This window comes from Pleurodeles waltl, chromosome 9 (genome assembly GCF_031143425.1).
Source record: "Pleurodeles waltl isolate 20211129_DDA chromosome 9, aPleWal1.hap1.20221129, whole genome shotgun sequence".
Taxonomy (NCBI): Eukaryota; Metazoa; Chordata; class Amphibia; order Caudata; family Salamandridae; genus Pleurodeles; species Pleurodeles waltl.
This window is the reverse complement of record NC_090448.1, coordinates 418739617-418759034: the sequence shown is the minus strand read 5'-3', so window position 1 is coordinate 418759034 and position 19418 is coordinate 418739617. Positions and strand designations below refer to the sequence as shown.

The 19418-nt window shown below is 43.4% G+C and overlaps 1 protein-coding gene across 2 annotated transcripts in view; it reads right to left on the bottom strand.

Moving 5' to 3' along the window:
• Window positions 1–5311, bottom strand: part of LOC138259456 (G-protein coupled receptor 4-like) — a 223020-nt gene extending 217709 nt beyond the window's left edge. The window contains exon 1 of one of the 2 annotated variants that reach the window (XM_069207212.1): window positions 5216–5311. The gene's annotated coding sequence lies outside the window, so the exon portion shown is untranslated. Of the gene's footprint in view, window positions 1–5123 lie in introns of both variants that reach the window. The other variant, XM_069207211.1, reaches the window with a different exon arrangement.
• Between the last annotated feature and the right edge of the window lie 14107 nt (window positions 5312–19418).

Below are 19418 nucleotides of genomic sequence, written 5' to 3'. Positions count from 1 at the left end.
ACACTGGTTATGCAAAGCTTGCTTTTGTTTACATTCTGGGGCCTCTGGTCCCAGGTTTATGAAGGGAAAGTGAAAGAACGAACATGTCAAGAAAGGGCTGGATACAGTAAACATGAGACAGGCATTTGTTTCAAGCTATTCTACAACAAGCAGCAGGATAAAAACTGAAATCTGGTCTGTTCTACGGAATAATTAGACACTATTGAACATGTTCTGGATCAGTCAGTTTTTGCACATCAGTGAGGAAACTGATTACGAGATAATGTGATGGACACAAAACACGAGAAATCACACCTGGTCAACAAGTTTTACAATATGGGGATAAAATAGCTGTTTCCGTTGCGTACACTATCACTATGTTATACAATCAAAAGTGCCGATTATTTTTTTTAAATGGTAACACAAACCAACTTTCAGAAGATAAGGACACAGAGAAACATTTAATACCATAAATATGGAGGGAGGATATATTGGACACTGCACAGCCAAAGGGATTCAATGAGAAATTCAACACGTCACGTTTTATATAACTGTACGGATCTGGAATATTGAGAATTTTTTTATTGAAGGAATCATTGTGAATTAACTACAGCAGAGAAGAAATGATCATAAGGGGTGGAACTGAACAGCCACGTCCAATGGGAGGAAAACTAGTAAGGAGCGTATGTAGTGGCAGAATGGCGTAAATAAGTATTTATTCCACAAAGAGGTCAATGATTTGAGAATGGCTGTTGATTATAGTTCCACTGGCGTGTTGTAATACGGACTGAGCTCTGAATTGGGAATGTTGCAGTTTAGAACCGTAGGACTCGTTTGTAGTTATGGCAATGGTAGCAATTAGAGAACGGAGAGCGGGTGGTTCGGGTGACATTTGAAACATCCTTTCAGTCAGCTTTATGTTTTTCAGTCAGCAGTTCTGTGCATGCTGGGACCTGTAGTATCACGGTTTTTGTGGCTGCAAGTACAAACATGCTTAATGCGAGAAACTAAAAGCTCGGGACTGGGTGAACGTCACTCACTACGGGACACAGGAGCTGACCGGCTCCTCGCTGGCCTTCTGCGGGGCACAGGAGCCCATTAGCCCTCGGGCTATAAATGGAGCTCAACAGCTTTTTAGCTGCAGCGAGGAATGCAAGACCGTCGCGGAGGAATGAGGCGCTCCTGCAACTCCATTCATGCGAGGAGACAGAATCCAGAAACGTGTTTACGATTACTTAAAACAAAATACCGCCGCCCTCTTTGAAAGGGGTGAGGGGGGACTCGGTTTAGGAACCTAAAATGTGTTATTTTTTCCTAAATTGCTTTTTTTTTCGCTGTACAAAACATCGCCGCACCGTATCGCAAAACTCTCAAACTGTGCCATGCCAGGTCTAAATTATCCAGGAAGACTTTGTATTCCGATAATCGCAATGTACAGCTACAATATGACGAATTGACTACAATTACCAGCTTCTTGCGCGCGCTTTCCTCACAGAGGAGACCCCTGGAGTGGTCAGCGGGGTCCACGCAGGGGAGCGGGTGGGGGCATGCCTGATTTGTTTTGTCCCTGGAAGGCATCTTTCTCCTTCTGTTTTCATTCATGGCAGGGGTCGGTCTCTTGCTGCAGTAATTCTAAAGCGTCTTTTATGCTAGCCTTTATAAACAACGGTGCCCCTGTTAGTTATTACAGTAGAGCGCCTTTTTTTTGTGTGTGTGTGGGGGGGGGGGGGGGGGGGGAGGAGTCTCTGAATGGTGGTGCATCAGGCCATCATCCTCCCTGGTTGATAAAATGCAGAGCATGCAGTCACTCACAACCATCAGACTATCATTTTCCCAGGATTGATACAATTGGAACTACTCCGGAGAGTTATATTAACCCGTCATGAGCGCCTACAAACGATTTGGTTATTAGGGAACACTACATAGATGCAAATTAGGATTCGTTTTTCAAACTAGTGCCTTGACTAAGCGCTACATCTTAAATTCAGAGGAAGCGCCTAGAAGTTATTACGTTCACATTGAGGGCTATAAGAGAAGCCTCGCTCACAATCCAAGGGAGCAAATAGCTCTGTTTAAGAGGCTGGTGCAACCAAGAGAGACAGTCAAGCTACTTCATAAAATAAAGCACCATTTCCCAAACGAATGAGCTGACTCAGTTGAGCCCGTGGCCTGGGTGATCAGAGTAATAACAAACATCTCCAATAGTTCCACGTCATGCTTTGGTGTCTAAAGCCAAGCAGGCGCTTGCTCAGTAGGGTGCGCTAATCCTAAAATCACTCGAATTATGGAGAAGGTCAATTTATGTGGCAAGAAAAGTCAACTAATGCAGCACATTTTGTGGAAGTCTATTCTCCAGTTTCTTATTGTACTACACATTGTAACAATAGAGATCCTAAAAAATTACCAAATATAAGAAGGTTTCTTACAAAAGAAAATCATGCACATTCAGTAGATCCTATCGAACATGTTATTCACCCCCAAAAAATAAAGATTAATGAACAGGAAAACAATTATATTTACCCTGTCCCTTCAAACTCCCAGTGTATAATAGTTTGTGTAAAACATAAAGTCTTGCACTCAGCAGAAAACAAGCCCACATGTGGACACTTAACAGGCACCCCTCTTAACAGTATTGAGTTTAACCCATTCTTACAATATTTGCAACAAGAAAGACCACTTTTCATCAAGAAACAGCATAGCACAGTGCTTCCTAACCTTTTCATGCCCAGGGAGCCCTATTTATTCATAGCAGGAACCTGGGTACCCCCTGAATCATTATTGGAATCTGGAAAACCCCACTGTCTCATAACTGGAAGCCAGCGACCCCCGCCTAAGCATTTTCAATGACTTGAACCTCAAAACACTATACTAAATAGACAGAAACAAGTATTTATCAAAAAAATACACAAATGATGAAATATTTTATTTAATTCACAAATATAAAAAACAAACTTTTAATGAAATGTTAGAGGTTTTCTAAATTCAAGGCCACCCATCATCCATTCTACATTCTTTTGAAGCACTTGCACTACTCCACAGTGCTTAATTTATAAATAAAAACGTGCTGGTGCCCAAAGCCTTCCTCTTAAAAATTAAAAACGCGGCTGCTGAAATTAAATGTGCGAGTACAGAATACTGAGGCGGCGTAATCCTGAAGCCATCTCGGGCCTCTTCAATCCATATAAAGCCACTCCCTGCCCCTTCAGGTCACTCTAGCAGCTTTCTACTTTCTCCCTTTGTGACACTTTTTCTTTTTTCCCTTCCTCCGTCTTTCCCATATTTGTCTTTTGCTCGCAGCAAATACAAGAGGCAGAAGAATAAGCCCCGGCCCTAAAAAATAAGTGCTGGTGCTCAGCACCAGAAACAACAAGCACAAATTAAGCACTGCTACTCCCACAGATCAATATGACACTAACGTCATGTTTGGCATCCAATTCAAAGTCCTTCACATTTATAGAACGTTTTAAAATGTTCAACTTAATATTTTGCTTCTTTCTTTATATACACTTTATTAATCTGTTGATAGTGTTTTATTTTCTAAGCAGTCACAGACCCACTGAGCAGGCTTGATGGACCCCCAGGAGTCCCTGGGCCACAGGTTAAGAGCCACCAGTCTAGAAGGACAGTATTTTTTATTATGTATGTTTATTAAAAGCGTGTCACTAGGGAGGCACTTTAAGGTTTAAGAAATCAATCCTTAAATAAAGGAGTCATATGTTTGGGATTTGCTTCTGCCCCAAGAACCTACTTGAAGTAACTACTGTTTTAAGAACAGTATCTGTGGTGTAACATGAATTTACACAAATAATGGAGCAATCGTTTTTGTGCCGAAGAAGCAATCATTGCTTCCTCCAAATTACATTTAAGTATGCCAAAATGTATGTAATGGTACTGATAAAAGCCAATAGCCATCCCATCATGGGTAAACCCAGGACTACAAGTCCCAAAATGCAAAGTTAATAAAAGAGGAAATGGCGTGCAGTAGCTAGTCACGAATGGACTAGGAAAACGTCATGGCAGCTGCACAAACATAAAAAGAGGAACCTCGGGAAAGGTGTGGGAGGGTACAGACACCTAAGCAGCACGAAACAGAAAGTTGGCTGAGGGGTGGGTGCGTGGGTGTAATTCACACTGCAAGCAGGAATGCAAGTTGTAGCCGAAGGAACATATGCAAGCGAAGGGGCACAGACCCTTCATATTTCAATGAACTTGTTTTACAGACATTCAGTAATGTTGAAATTGCAGCGACTACGTTTCGATGTACTTTACTCGCTATTATTGGCACCAGTCTAACAATCATTAATATTACTTTTCATGGTAGTTTTAGCCAGTTTTACGTTCCTTTTCATCAAGAAAATCCGAAAATATTTCTCAGATTTCTCCATTAATGTGGATTGCCTTCAATGACAGCTTACACCTCCCCCAGTCCTAGATTTTAGCTAATACCACTTTGCATTCTGGAACTTGAAGTTTCTGTTATCCCAACGTCCTACAGTGCTTGCCCCCTCCAGCCATTCTAGCAGTTCATTCAACAGCACTTTGGATCCTGAGATTTCTAAATCCCTACTTACGAAGAAAAGTAAGTCTACAAATCCCACATTGCAAAATATGCTTAACTAAAAACGCAAGACTGGCTAGTGGTGTCATACATAAAATTGAACTGTCTGATTTATTTCTAGCGCCTAGAAGCGACTGATCTCGGCGTCTGGGTTGTACAAAAAAGCCCCTCACATGTGTAACAGACACCACCAGTGCACCTCACCGCATGACGGTCTACAATTGAAGAAAACGTGACACACCTAAAAGAAAAATGTGGCTCAATCTGATCTAGCGACCTCTGGAGAAAGTAGAATTCTCCAACGGGGGAGTGTTATCTTCAACACAACTTTCACTAGCAACCCTTGCACATTCTGCAGTGACTGATAATCAGTATGGTCACTGCCGGAGCCACCCGACACTTAGACATCCACAATTCGATCATACAGATAAACGTAAGCTGTCTATGAACATGTGTCAACACCGGAGTCGGATTCTCAAAAAACGTCCTCTTATTCTGATTAAAAACACTTGTGTTATATGCTTTTCCACGTTCACAGGTATTTTAAAATACTATATGACATTTATATCCGCTGAGTAATCCCTACCTTGTGTCTGTGCTGGTGCCAGAAGCGTCCTAGAGTTCTCCCGTTTTCCAATAACCCTAAAAACCCAATCCCTTCTCTTTAAAACAGCCTACCCGCTGCGGTTCGCGGTGATTGGACCCAGACGGGGCCTCGTCTTAGAGTGGATCCTCCCACCTTCCGTAGCCCCGGGAGCTCTGCAGTGTCAGGGGCTGCAGGAATCACCTGGCGCGCGCTCGCATATCTCAGGGGCGCCTTCTGTTTTTGGAAGCTTCCTTAAAAGACGTGGAGCCTCGAAGGAGGGTAAATGGTTTAATAGGTGCTGTTCATTTTTCCACACTCAGTAGGCCTCCGTTTACTGAATGCAGAGTAAGTTAAAGGCAGTGAAGGAGGCAAAATAAGTTTTGCTTGAAGAGACTGAAATTGTAATTCTATGTTTTAGATCGAACATGATATAAATCAGAACTCACAGCCCATTAAAAACGGAGAGTTCCTCGTAGTTCTAACTACCAGGTAAAAACTGAGTATCCCTGGTTGGATACAAACATGTGATTATGTGGTGGGTGTCATGCAAAATTACTGGCCTCTCCTAAATAAACCTATTTCTTACCGGTAATCTTCATTTCTCTGAATCATAGTCTTCCCCGTCACAATACAAACAATAAGAGGGCGGCCCTACCCAGCAATACAGCTGCCTTGCCCACTTACCGCATCAACAGTCTTTTTTTTCTGTTTTTATACAGTCTCCCCCTTTCCTCTGCATAACCTTCTTCCCACTTACAAAAATTCCTACAGATTCCACACTTCTATAGATGCCCAAATAGATGAAGTGGGTGAGATGCAGAGAAGACTATTAAAAACACCTTTTGTTGAACTACCTTGTATGTTACTCTCTGACAATTAGGCTTGCGTAGCGGCTTGGTGAGTTCTTCTACGTATTGGGTCTGTAGAAGGTTTGTTGCCTTTATTTACTAGCCCATACGAAACAAAAAGATATTCTGAGTCTCTTCACTCCTTTCTTCTGGCTAGATATGCTTCCAGTGCTCTCTTAACATAGATAATGAAATCTCAATATCTGCTAATTTCAAAAACTGGTAGGATTATTTTATGAGTAATGGAACTGCATTTGAATCTTTGGTTTGAATTTCGAATTCGATCCTAATACTACTCGATCAGGAAAACAAATCCTTATGTATGGGAAGGTTGCTACTAAAGAACCTAGCTCCTAAACTTCTTGCTGAGGCTACACTGAACAGAAACAATACTTTTCCTCTTAACCACTGTAAAGTTGCTAATTGCAATGGTTCAAACGGATGGATGCCTTTGTAATCCTCTCAGAACTGTTTCAATTCCCAAGAAGGTAAATGACTCTGAATTATAGTTTTTCTCAGCTTGAAACTTTTCTGAAATTTAAAGGCCAAAGGAACAACTTCAGCTAGATTCCCCTATAATTGTGTAAAAGTAATTTTAGTGGCTCATTGCACTGAAAGAGTAGAGGATGCAAGTCCTAACTAGAAGCTATCTCTCAGATGCTTATACAATGTTGAGAGTGGACCTATTTCTACACCAGGCGTCAACATTCTTTCAATGCTTTGCATATGATGCTATGGTGGAAGGTTTAGTAGATTCACTAATAGCTGCTTCACTAGAATATCCTAGATGTTGTAGACCTACTTAATTTCTGTGATGGGGAGGGTCAGATAAGCACTCCCAACTCCACCCTCATGCTGGCATTGGAAGATAGGAGCAATAGGGGCATGTGCAGCGGGCAGCAACCAGCGATACCCGAGAGGCAGCAACCAGCGATACTCAGGAGGCACTGGTAATACCGCCGCACGTTATGCACTGCCTCAGCTTCCGGGGCAGGCTGACACATTTACAGTGCCTCCCCCTGTACTCATCCGGTCATGGTGTTTAAGACAGCAGCTCCTGCTGCAATAGAGCAGGATCCGTAATTTCTACCTCCTGCAATGATGGTGTTCCTTTGGTGCTGCCATGCAGTGCTTGCTGCTGTACGTTGTGGCATCCTAGTGTCCTGGCATTTCTTGGGCAGGCACGAACGCGGTAAGGAATTGGTTAGTTGTTATGAGTCAGGGCTATACATACAGATCAACAACTCAACTCTACTCTGCATTTCTTAAGTTGTTTTTTTCTGTTGAATGGCCTATCTCTCCTGTTGGCTAACACTGGGTTACCTTATTACATTTAAGAAGTGCTAACCTTTGATTGGGAGAAGATAGACAAATGCTGTTTACACTTAACTGAATTGTAATTTAAATTCATCTTGAATAGTGAAGTCAATTTTTAAGAAAAAAATCAGAAAATGTCAGATTTAGAAAGTTGGCATTTTCTTGTCCCAACCAGATGTGCCTTTCTGCTAGTGTCCTGAGTCATATGACTGTGAAAGGCTCTTCTTTTGGGGTTTGTGTATTGTTGCCAGACAGTAACACAAAGGGGACAGTCTGGCCATCTTGGCAGACTAACTGGGAAGGTGCTGTACCCAGACTGCTTACACTTCAAAGGGATTTGGCATGATATTGGTGTGGTTAAAAGCCCACGGAGAGATTACACCAGAGACAGAGCGCTTTGAGCGGTCAACCCTAAAAAGGAGGCCCTCGGTACTCTAAATCTTGTAGAATTGCTAGACATACATTATCAAAAGCCATAAAAGATCAGTATAGGAACTTGATCCAAGAAGCCAGTGTATCCTACACAGCTGCAGTATTAAGCACTGAAAGAGACTGGGAATATGCGAGGTGGGAATCTTTGCTATTTACCTCAAAGTAAAGGATCATTGTTCTTTGTGGTGCATCCTTGCCAGTGGTGGCCCTGACGATCATTATTCAATCAATAGCAACATCTTTACCGCTGACTGGCATGATCTCTATTCAAAGTGCATTCTTGTGCCACAGGGCTTGTCTCTTCACAGAGTGGGATCATGGGGGTGGCGCATTTAACGCCTGAGTGTTGTGACCCAGCAGTCCACCAGTGGAAGGCCAGGATGCTAATCATATGCACAGCACTGAAATCAGTGCAGCAATAGACTGGATCACCCCGAATAAATCCCCTGGGTTGGATAAGATTCCAGGAGATCTTTTCAGTGTAAATAGGAATATCTGGTGTCCTTATTTTATATATTTTTTTAACACCATCATGAGTGGTGCACCCATGCCTCTTACATGGGTTAGAGCAGAGATAATTCTGATTTTCAAAAAGGGCATTAGGGTACCGGCATCAAACTATAGACACATCAGCCTTACTGATCGCTCCCATTTTAGTTAGATTATCCTAGAGAGGTTGCTTGATTGGATCACCAACTCCATTTTGGTGACTCCACTGTGTAGAAAAATACCCTCTTTTTGGCATAGTTGCCTGAGACTTTGTACACCCCACAATAGGCATACAGGTGCCCCCTTATAAGACCCTAGTATATGGTACTTAGGTACCCAGGGCATTGGGGCACCAGGGATTCCCTATGGGCTGCAGCATGTATTGTGCCACCCATGGGAGCCCATGCAAAATGTGTCTGCACCCTGTCCACCACACGTCACTGCACCTGCTCACTGTAAGTCACTCCTATGGTAGGGCCTCCTAGCCCAGAAGACAGGGTCCCTGGCAAGGTCTCTGTGTGTGAGGGCACCACTACATGAGCAGAGGTGCCCTTTCGAACTCCAATTCCATTGCACTGGACTCCGTAAGTGCGGGGAAGCCATTTAACCCATGTACTGGACACAGGTCACTCACTACCTGTGTCCAGCTACATAATGGTAACTCCAAACCTGGGCATGTTTGGTATCAAACATGTCGGAATCATACCCCAATACTGATGCCAGTATTGGTTGTATGATTCCATGCACTTTGTGGGCTCCTTAAAGGACCCCCTGTATTGCTCCTATCAGTTCTACTGGGGTTTTTTGGGCAGCCAGCGCTGCACCATCCCTCAGATAGGTTTCTGCCCTCCTGCTGGTTGACCAGTTCAGACGGGGGATGGCAGAATAAAGGGTTTCCTGTGGGAGAGGGAGGCAACACCCTCTCCTTTGGAAATAGGTGTTAGAAAGAATGGGAGGGGTAGCCTCCTCAAGCCACATTTGGTGCCCTCCTTGCATAAACTGTTTTGCACCAGCCAAGGGACCCTTGGGGCTTTGGGGTGAAATTGGACAAAGGAAATGGGAGGGACCACTCCCTTGTCCATCACCGCCCCAGGGGCGGTGCACAGAGCTCCTCCAGGTGGCCACTTGATTCTGCCATCTTGAAACCAAGCTGTGCAGAGGCCCCTCGGAGCATCTGATTGGCCAGGTCAGGCAGGTGATGTCACAGACCCCTCCTGATAGGTGGTCACCTTAATAGTTGACCAAATCCCCTTTGGGGCTATTTAGGGACCCCATTGAGGGTTCGACATGCAAGATTCCACCAAGACTCCTCTACATTGTTCACTTTATCTTCTGGCCACTGGAACTGCAACTGGACTCTTCAGGAGCCGACAAGCTGCAACTCCAGCAACAACTTCTCTTTGCAACATTGTATCTCCAGCTCCTTCCAGCAACTGCAACATTTCCCCGGCTGTGTATCCTCTGAGGTGAGGGAGAATTCAGCTTGCACCGGGAAGCAAGAAGGAATCTCCCTTGGAGTGAAGGAGTCACTCACCTGCATATGCAGGCACCAACTGCAACAAAGACCAGCTGCATGGATCTATCTGCTCTGGAACTGTGTGGATCCTGCAACACAGGTGGTGGTCTGGGGTGGCCTGCTTGGTCCTCTCTGCCAGCTATCCAACTTGGGAGATGGTAAGCCTTTGCCTCTCCTTGCAGGACAGTACCCCTATGTACCACAACTCTTGCAAGGCTTGTTTGCTCCTGCTTCAAGGGATCTTAAGGTTCTGTGTAGCTCTGACCCCCAGCACTGCATCCTGCCAAGTACAGTCTCTTCTCTGCTGCTCCAGTGACGTGGGACTCCTCTTCAGGTCTACTGACTGAGCCTCAATGCGACTTACTGTGCCTCCACCCAGTGGGTTGCCTATGGGGGCTGTGGCTGCTTCTGTTGGCTCTCTCAACTGCTGAGAATCACCTCGGACTCCCCTCCCTGAGTCGAATCCCTAAGGCCTTGCTGGTCTTCTTCAGCCTTCAGCCTTGCAATTCTTCTCTGGCTTCTCTACTGCCAAGGCTTTTTGGTGATTCCCCAACACCACTAACCATCTGCAACCCAACAGCCGACGTGGGACATCAACTGCACTGCTCTAAGGTCTCTTCTGCAGCTCCTGGGCCCCACATCTGGTCTTCTTCATTCCTATTCGACCTGGTTCTTCATCTACAGAAGGGTGGGTAGTAGCTCCTGTCCTCATTGGACACTCCATTGTGGATTGGACTCTGTCCCCTTCTTTTGCAGGTCCTGTTCTTCTAAGATCCATCCCTGGTTTCTCCTAGACTGGTCCTGTTTTTTCTAAGTCCTCCTGTTAGTCCTTTGGAAAACCTGGTACTTACCTCTGCTCTCCTGGTCTCTGGGGTCACTCTGGTGCTCACCTCTTGGGGTTCCTAGTTCCTTCAGCTCCCCTCTATCAACTCCACATCCTTGGGTGGGGGACTCTATCTTGCTTTCCACTTTCTTAGTATATGGTTTGGCCCTCCCCTATTTTTACTAAGTATTGCCAATGCTTGTTGTTTCTATGCTATTTACTGACTGCTACTGCATATATAATTAGTGTGTACTTACCTCCGGTTGGGGGGAACTGCCTATATCTTTTCTGGTGTTGTGTTACTATAAAAAAAGTACCTTTCTTTTTGCAATACTGTTTATTTTTTCTCATGCGTGATAAGTTGCTGTGTGACTATAGCGGTATTGCATAAGCTTTGCAAGTCTCCTAGATAAGTCTTGGCTGCTCATCCACCGCTACCTCTAGAGCCCTGACTTCCTAGACACTGTGCCTACACTTCACTAATAGTGGATGCCTGGTCCTGGTATAAGGTGATTACCCCATAGGTGTCCACCACACCCCAGGCCAGCTTCCTACACACTGAAAGCTGGATTTAGGGATGGCATTATTACCATAGATCAGGTGTTCTGGCTGCAGCTGCTCTTGGAAATATTTAACCTTTGTGGGGCAGTCGTTTATATGTGATTTTGTAGACCTACAGTCTGCTTTTGATCTAGTACCTAGGAAGTCCTTGTGGGAGGTGCTATTGGGCTGGTGATCCCTAAGTCTCTCTTAGATGTTATCATTAGGCTGCACGCCATCAACTTTTCTCACGTCAGATATGGGTCCCAGAGCGAGCTGACATACCCATTTCCAGTTTAACAGGGAGTCACGCAAGGGTGTGTGCTGGCTCCAACTCTATTTATTCTAGTCATTAATGATTTGGCAACCTTCCTGGAGAAGTGTACAAATTATGACCGGAGACTTGCTGGGGGAGAGGTTCTGGTCCTTCTGTTTGCAGATGATACGCTTCTGATTTCTAAAACACCTATGGGGTACAGAAGCTTCTGGACCAGTTTGAGCTTTTCTGCAAACCGAGGGACCTAGAGAATAATATCACCAAAACTAAGTATATAACTTACATAGTCCCTGTGCATCGTCTAGGTCAAATCCAACTCTGAATAGGGTATCGCTGGAGAGAGTCCATGTGTTTGACTATCTATGGGTAATGCTCTCTGAGCAGTTTGATTGGTTACCTCACATTCTGAAGTGTAGGTTAAAATTAGAGCAATATTTAGGAGGAATTGCAAGGTCACAGCAAGCTGTCGTAATTTATCCAGTTTCTCCAGCTCTTCAGATGTACATCATTCAAGCCCTTGGGACAGACCTTTATGGTGGGGTTTTATGAGGACATAAAGATGAAAGATCAGGGGCGGCTGTTGTTCAAGGGCTAAGGGGGTGCGCCCCTAGCCTTTTCTGGCCTCTCTAGTGAAGCATATATTTAATTACATGATGAAAGTAAACATTTTCTGCACATTTTCCGAGTGAAAGTTGTGCACTTTGAAAAGCCCCACTGCGCCTGCGTCAGTATGTGGCTGAAAGCTGCACAGTAGGGCTGACAGGGCTTGCCCACGCAAAGCCCTTACGTTTTCTCAGAACGAAGTGACGTCCCTGGCTTATCTCCTCCCCCACCAGAAGCACTGATAGTAAACAGCCTGGAGCGTTTTTTGTTCAGCCCGGGTTTCTGAAAACTTCATGTCACTCCGATATTATTATCCACCCTTTCCTATTTACTCAAATGGTGGGGTGTGATCAGAAGGGTCTACGTACCAGAGGTCACATTTTATTAAAATAATGTGGCATTGCGCAAAGAAAATCCCCTTTTCCTGCATTACAAGCAGTCTGTGGCAGAGAAATGGAATAAATACAATAAGTAACTCCATCCAGGGCTCTCTGGGACACAGGAGTGTGACCTGAAGACCTCAAGTCATAAATATGCCAAAGACAACCCTGCACACAAGTAAGTTGGAGCTCTATCTTTTTTACAGACAATAAGAAAAAAATCTGTTCTCTCAGCTCTCCTCTCCTTTCACTGCCTCTGTAGGTGATTTTGTCTCTCAAAGGCAGTAATGGTTCCAGTAATTTATCATGGCTATTTATGCTCTTATTTCGTCTGCAGACTAATGACGTGATATGTCATATTAAACATGTAATCTGCAGCTCAAATAAACGTGTGCCTTTTATCACTGAAACTGCTGGATACTGGATGGGTGAGGCAATGTGTGTTTGATTGTGTTTGCAGGGCTTGACTGAGTGGCTGAGAAAATGTGGGTGTCTGTGTATAAGAGTTGTGTGAATGGCAGTGGATGACAATGTGGATGAGTAAATGGGTACGTGACCAAAGGCAGTGAGTGGGTGAGTAGGTGAATGGAAATACGTGGGTAGTGAGGCAATTCCGTTTTGTATTTGTGCCCCACCACTGCTTTCAGTCACCAGCCACCACTGTGAAAGATCCCTGGAGATAGTGGAAAATCGTTTTATGTGACTAACCATCCTCCCTGTTAGTCCCCCTACTGCTCAATCTTGGCCTTATATCCATTGACGACAAGGCAGGGCTGGGACCCTCAATGTATTGGCACAGACACTGGGTGACTCCAAAACTCATACCCTATCTACGGGGTTTGGAGGATGTATTGGGGTTGCCTGGGGCTTCCAAGATCACTTGGCTTAGGTAAGTCAAACATAGTTTTCTCCAGACTGAGGAGAAGGCTTCCTAGATGAGTTTGAATCCCCCCAAGCAAGGACACTTTACACTTTAAATAAAATTCGGGCTACCAGTTCACTCAGTTATGGCAAAATGGCAGCAAGTTTCAATGGAAGCTGACAGGTTTAGTCCCTTCCATTCCCAGGTGATGGAAACTATTGAACACGCTGCAATTGTTTGCCAAACATATCCTTGGTATCGAAGGAAGTGGGTGCTTCTGTTATGTCGCAATCTGGGAATAAAGGACTATAGCATTGCAATAAGGATCCTGAGGAGAGATGTTAGACAACCTACTGTATTCACTGTTTCTCGATTCCTGTTGCATATGTGGAGGCTCAGGCAAAAAAAGCTTGCAGGCTGAAGAGTTGTCCTTGTGTTCTCTCTCTTCCAGATCTGTAAGATCTGCTGGCCAAAGGATTGGTTTTGAAACAGGCGCTGGTACTGGAGCAGCACCGGTACAGTATGGCAATTGTTATCCATATGGTTTGCTGCATGGGATTTGCATGTTGCAAAGTAATCAGGTGCATTTTATGGCTTTTATAGCACTTTTCTTATTTGCACTAGTATTTGAATGATTTTATGTATTATATATAATGTATTGTTTTTATGTGCTTTTATGGCAGTTTTGTTGAAAAAAGATTTACTACTATTGCTACTACAAATTGGGTGGACATCATGGCCTTAAACCAGTGTGACTATGCACCTTTAATACCTGACTGGAATGAAGATGTAATGCTCCTGCAAGAAAAATGCACTTTGGAATGATTGGTTCCATCCAGAACGTTAGGCACAACTTTGAATCTGATGTGACAATCTCTGGAGTAGGTTAGTTCAGAATTCACAATTTAACTTAAAGAAGATCTGTACAAATGTTCAGAGAAAAGACTGGAACAGCGATGTGGGATACATTGGTTGTCTGCCATGAAGTAGTAGGAAATATTTTCAGGACTGCGGAAAAGGCTTACTACTGCAACAACTTGAAAGGAGAAGGAAAGAGATTGGCTGGTATTTATAGAACCAGCTTTGAGTCCATTGCAGTTTTAGCTGTTCCACAAGCTGCCCGATGCAACAACATGCTTCAGAGATCTGTGACCTCAGACCATTGCCCATCCAAACCCAAGAGTGCAACAACCCCTTTGAGATGCAAGGACACTCACAAACAGGGGGTAGCTTGGTCAGTATGATTGGAGGGGGAGCTTCAGATTTCCCAACAATCATGCTGGGACATCTTGTTAAAGCACATTATATGAGAAGCAGGACATGAGGGGGCTTAAGGGTCAGTGGAAAGAGAGAGGAGAGCTGAATGGTAGTGGTACTTAAAACGCAATCAACATTTTTAAGGCCTTCAAAACATAGATGATAAAGAGTGTGTGTGTGTTTGCCAGTGTGGGCATGTAAAAACCCCAGGTTTGTGACAGACGCTCCACACTGCCCAACTTAAAGCACTTGTACCCAACTATATATACAGACTACATTTGTAGGGGGGTGTAAGACCCCTAACAGCCCCCCTGGAGCTTTCTCCCTGGTCACAAACTGTTGGGACGCACTGCTGTGCAAACGTGGATCGCCCAATGCCTCCATCCCCTTCCAGAGATACCCGCGCTACACTCCCTTTCTCAGAGAGTAACTGCTAGTGGTAGAATCACTTGAGGAACAGACCTCCCCAGTTGCCCTCAACTCCATTGATTACTTGAGACCACAACCCTTTATTGGGGGCACTGACTCTTCTGTGAGGCACCAGGAGCCATCTAGTCAGCACCCGACCATTGCTTCAGACACCTCCTGTTATGAAATGGTAACCACACGTGGTGAAAGCGCACAGACTACTCCCTCTGACTGTTTTCCCTCATATAAGCTCCCACTCCCAGGGGAAAAATGGAAGACTTATGAGTAATCAACTCTTGAAGAACCTCCACTGCATTTTCAGCATCCACCAACAACCTAGTGATACACTGTGCGCCTTAAAAGATCTTAGGCAAAAATGCCACAGTACCAAGTTGTTGGCAGAGTCCAACATGTACCTATCGAAGCTGGGTAAGACTGAAAGCTGCAAACCCTTGCATCCCCTTAACATTCCAGACATGGCACTTTGGTTACTTGTTGTTTTGCCTTGCCGGGTATAGCGGTACAAAGAAGGTACATAGTCAATAGAAGTGCAGTGTGATACACAGTGTCAGCAGACTGTAAGCACGTCTTTTTGCATTATGGAAGTGTGATTGTAAGTACTAAGGAGAAGTCTTGTTCTCATAATACAAAACGCTGCCTGGAAAGTAAGTAAATGTGCTATCTGAGACCTTTTAACTCATCATCCTGCCGTCAGATGTAAGCCTTGACTGGTCAGCCTTGCTACCTCCTAAAAGCTAACACCTGAAGGGAATGTACTCTGTAGATGGGTGAGTTTGCTGTAGTTTCTGACTCTTGTGGTTTCATGGACAAAAGCAATGCTTGTTCCAAGGGCTACCTACTTGACACTCAGTTCCTCATAACATACCCACCCATATGCTCAAATTTCTGGTTTGTGGACTGGGATTAGTAATTGCACAGAAGCAACAAATTAAGTATTGTCCACTGAGCACGTTTTCACTTGGGTGACTGTGTTTACTTGTTTCAGTTTGCACTCTACGCATCCACGTATGGGACAAGGTCTGGCTCCATTTACTACTTTCTGATTCGTTCTCAGTAGATAATACGCTGAGACCGGCCGTAGCCCTTTTTTAAATTCTCTGGGTTGTGATCGTAATTTAGAGAAGTGTATATTTGTATTATGTTTTTCCAGGTTTTGTGTTTTTATTTTGGGGTCGTATATGTGGAATTCCTGAGGAAGGCGGTTCAGCCGAAACGTGTGTTGATGAATATCAATCAAGTCACATTATAAAAGAGATACATCAGAGGACTATTCATAAAGCTACATTACATCAAAGATAAAAAGAGCTGAAATGCTAATTATCTATTAAGTTACATCATATTATGAACTGAACCTATAGTGATGGATAACAATAGATTTGCTGTTTTGATGTAATGATCTATATGTAGTGTGTTTCGATACTCAAGACCCTTTATGAGCTGGAAAGCAGTTTTGTATGGATGTACAGTGAAATTGTGTGGAAGCAGTGAGTTGTATGAATAAGCGTGTGATGGATATGTACGGGTCTGGCTGAGGGGATGTGGTTTCTGGTTTTATGTTGTATGTAATATTTAAGAGGCCTGCAACTATACATTTTGTGAATTTGCTATGACCTTGTAGGGAGATTATTTTCCCCTGGTTTGTAATAAATTAAATGTGACAATAAGCAAAATAAACAAATTGGTCATGTATTGATGCAATAAAGTGTACAAAATGATACCAAAGTCTTCCTGAGCGACGTTATGGTCATATAAAACTTTGGTATTGTTACCTGGTGATTCAGAAGGTGAGACAGGGGTACTTTATTTGTATGTAGAGTTACGTCACTTTTTGGTTTGCCAGACTACATTATTTTAGGGGTGATTTATAGATAGACTGACGACCCTTCATATTAGGAAATCTATCTGACTGTCTGGTAGGGATCTCTGTGATGAAGGCGAATCTACCCGTATGGGGGATACTGCACCTTTGTCATCATAATGATGGGTGGGTCTTCATGTTTTCTTTTTTTTTTGGACCACCCACCATTAATTTTTCTGTTTCAGAAATAAACCCCCAAACTGTCAGTTTGTTTTCAAAATAGAAAAAATTATTGTTGAGGAACAGCATGTTTTCTCCCTGGTGTAGAGGCCATTGATTTCTTCCCCTGCCCTGGTCCACCGTGGCTCCCAAGGCAGACCTACAGGCAAAACAAGTGAGGGTGAACCCACCACATACATACACAACACAGCCGTATAGTTTAGAAGTGCTGTGCGTGCAGAAACGCATATCTTCATTCACACAATATAAAAATATTAATGTGCAATGATAAAAACATCATGAAACACACATCCAGTACAGCACAAATGTGCCATAAAGGTGGGTACCAGTGTGCTCACAGCAGCACACTACACCAGTACACAGTATAGACTATCCTGCAATACAACACATTTGAAAGAACTCCCAACATACAAGCAACCCAGCACCAGTATGTCAATATCTGGTTGTTACTTCACCCAACAGCAATCACTACTCTCAGGTACCTTATACATACCCATCTGCAGCTTGGCTATATGCATACCGATCTAAAGGATGCATAAGTAAATTGGTATAGCCTATTGTGCTCCTGCTAATCCCTTCAAAATGTAAAAGTGCTCGATACGTTGGAAAACGTTTGACCTATAGAACATCCTCTCTAAACATTGATCTGAAGGTTTGAAAAGTTCTTGAAAGTATAGTTACTGTGCTAGAGAAAGGGGGCCAGGATGGTTTCCATTCGTTCTTCTATTTCTTAGATTTATTTGTACTTCCTTGTTAATTCGGTTTTTTTGTGTTTCTTCTGTGATTTCTTTCATGTCATACACTTTGTTTTGTATCATTTGTCCAAAAAGCACAGAGGAGCTCTCTTAGGGAATTGCCGTGCTATTATAAATTAAGTTGAATATAAATACATAGTACAGACTGTCCCTTAGGCCAAAAGAGTCCCAAGAACAGACAAGAAAATACAGATATACTAGGACTTGTTTATTTTTAAATCATTTTGTTCTTTGTAAATAGACTGGAATGTTAAAGTAAACCACAAGAAATCCTCCCAGCTAATCAAGGCGGGCTGAACGTGCAACCCCGTAGCTTTTCGGCTTACCTAGAAAAACGTAGGTAGATACCTGTGTACTGGGGAGAGTGAATCATATACATATCCTTAGCTCGTTGAAGAAGTGTCTGATTCATTCCAGACACTGGCGTTTGATAGCTTCTTAAAGGAGCCGTCAAGGCGCTGCAAATACGCCATCATATGATAAGTTTCTAGACAAGAGCTGACCAGCCTTTGAGGAGTACCGAGACAAATATAGTATTGGACGTTGATGAGAGGACACACAGTCCCTAAAATAAAAATAGAAGATGAAACTGTGTTTTTACCTACTAAACCCAGAACCTGAAATTATGTTTCGACTTCCATGTTTGGAAACACATCTCTAGGGCAAGCCCTGGGAAATGCGAGCCTCTTTAGCAGTGCTTTAAATCAGAGACTGAGATAGAAATCTGAAAGTGTAGATTCTCACTATCCAAGAATACCTGTTTGCTACAGAGAAGTGCAGGTACTCTCCCTTTTAAATTAAAGAAGTGCAAATACTTATTACCCGTGAATATCTGTCCGCGTAAGGTACTGCTTTAAATGGAAATACAGATGTGCTAGTACCCTCTATTCAGAATATCTATTTGCTTTCGAGCAATGATGGCACTCTCTCATTAAATGAATTGTCAGAAATTAAAAGTGTAAGTACTCTCTGTTTCAAATTAAAGAAGTACAGGTAGTAAGTACTGGAAAGTACCTGCCCATTTAAAGCCCTACTCTTTAGTCTGTTTGGAGGGAAATTTCAAGAACAAATTCATTTTATATCCACCCCTACTGGACTTTTGGAAAGGGTGCCAACCATAGATCTTAGTGAAGGAAAGGAAAATGAGCCATCAAACCCCATTTAGGATGTAATATACATCTATAGCTTTGGTGAGAGGGCCCCTTCATTTGAACCAGTGCTTTCCAGTGCTCAGCACCGGCACATGATTGTCAACACCTGCACTTATGACAGCCCACCACATGGTGGTGCTGTTTTTCCAAATTTGTGATGAGCACAACAATTTGTTAATAATTCTGACACCCAAAGCTATATTCATGTTTAATGTATCTTAAATGTCTGAATTGTCACACTTGTTGGCGTGTGATGGTTAGTAGTTGGCATTGGTCAGGGGCAATGGGTGGTGCAAGCTGCATTGTCCTCTTGACAAGAGCCCTGGCACTTACTTTTTTTTTTACAAATTAAGCACTGCACCTGCTACACTATTGATGTCTACACTCCTTAATCTTTGCCATGTTCCTGTTCCCAAGTGCCACCAGAGTTGGTCCTTCTTGGTTTCCATTGATCCAAATCTTGGGCCAAATCTTATATATTAGATTGTTGGGAGTCAGTGAAGTTTGACTTTTTCCCCCATATATCCCCTCCCACCCACCTCCTCGGATTACCCAGGAATATTCGAAGTTTGTGCTGT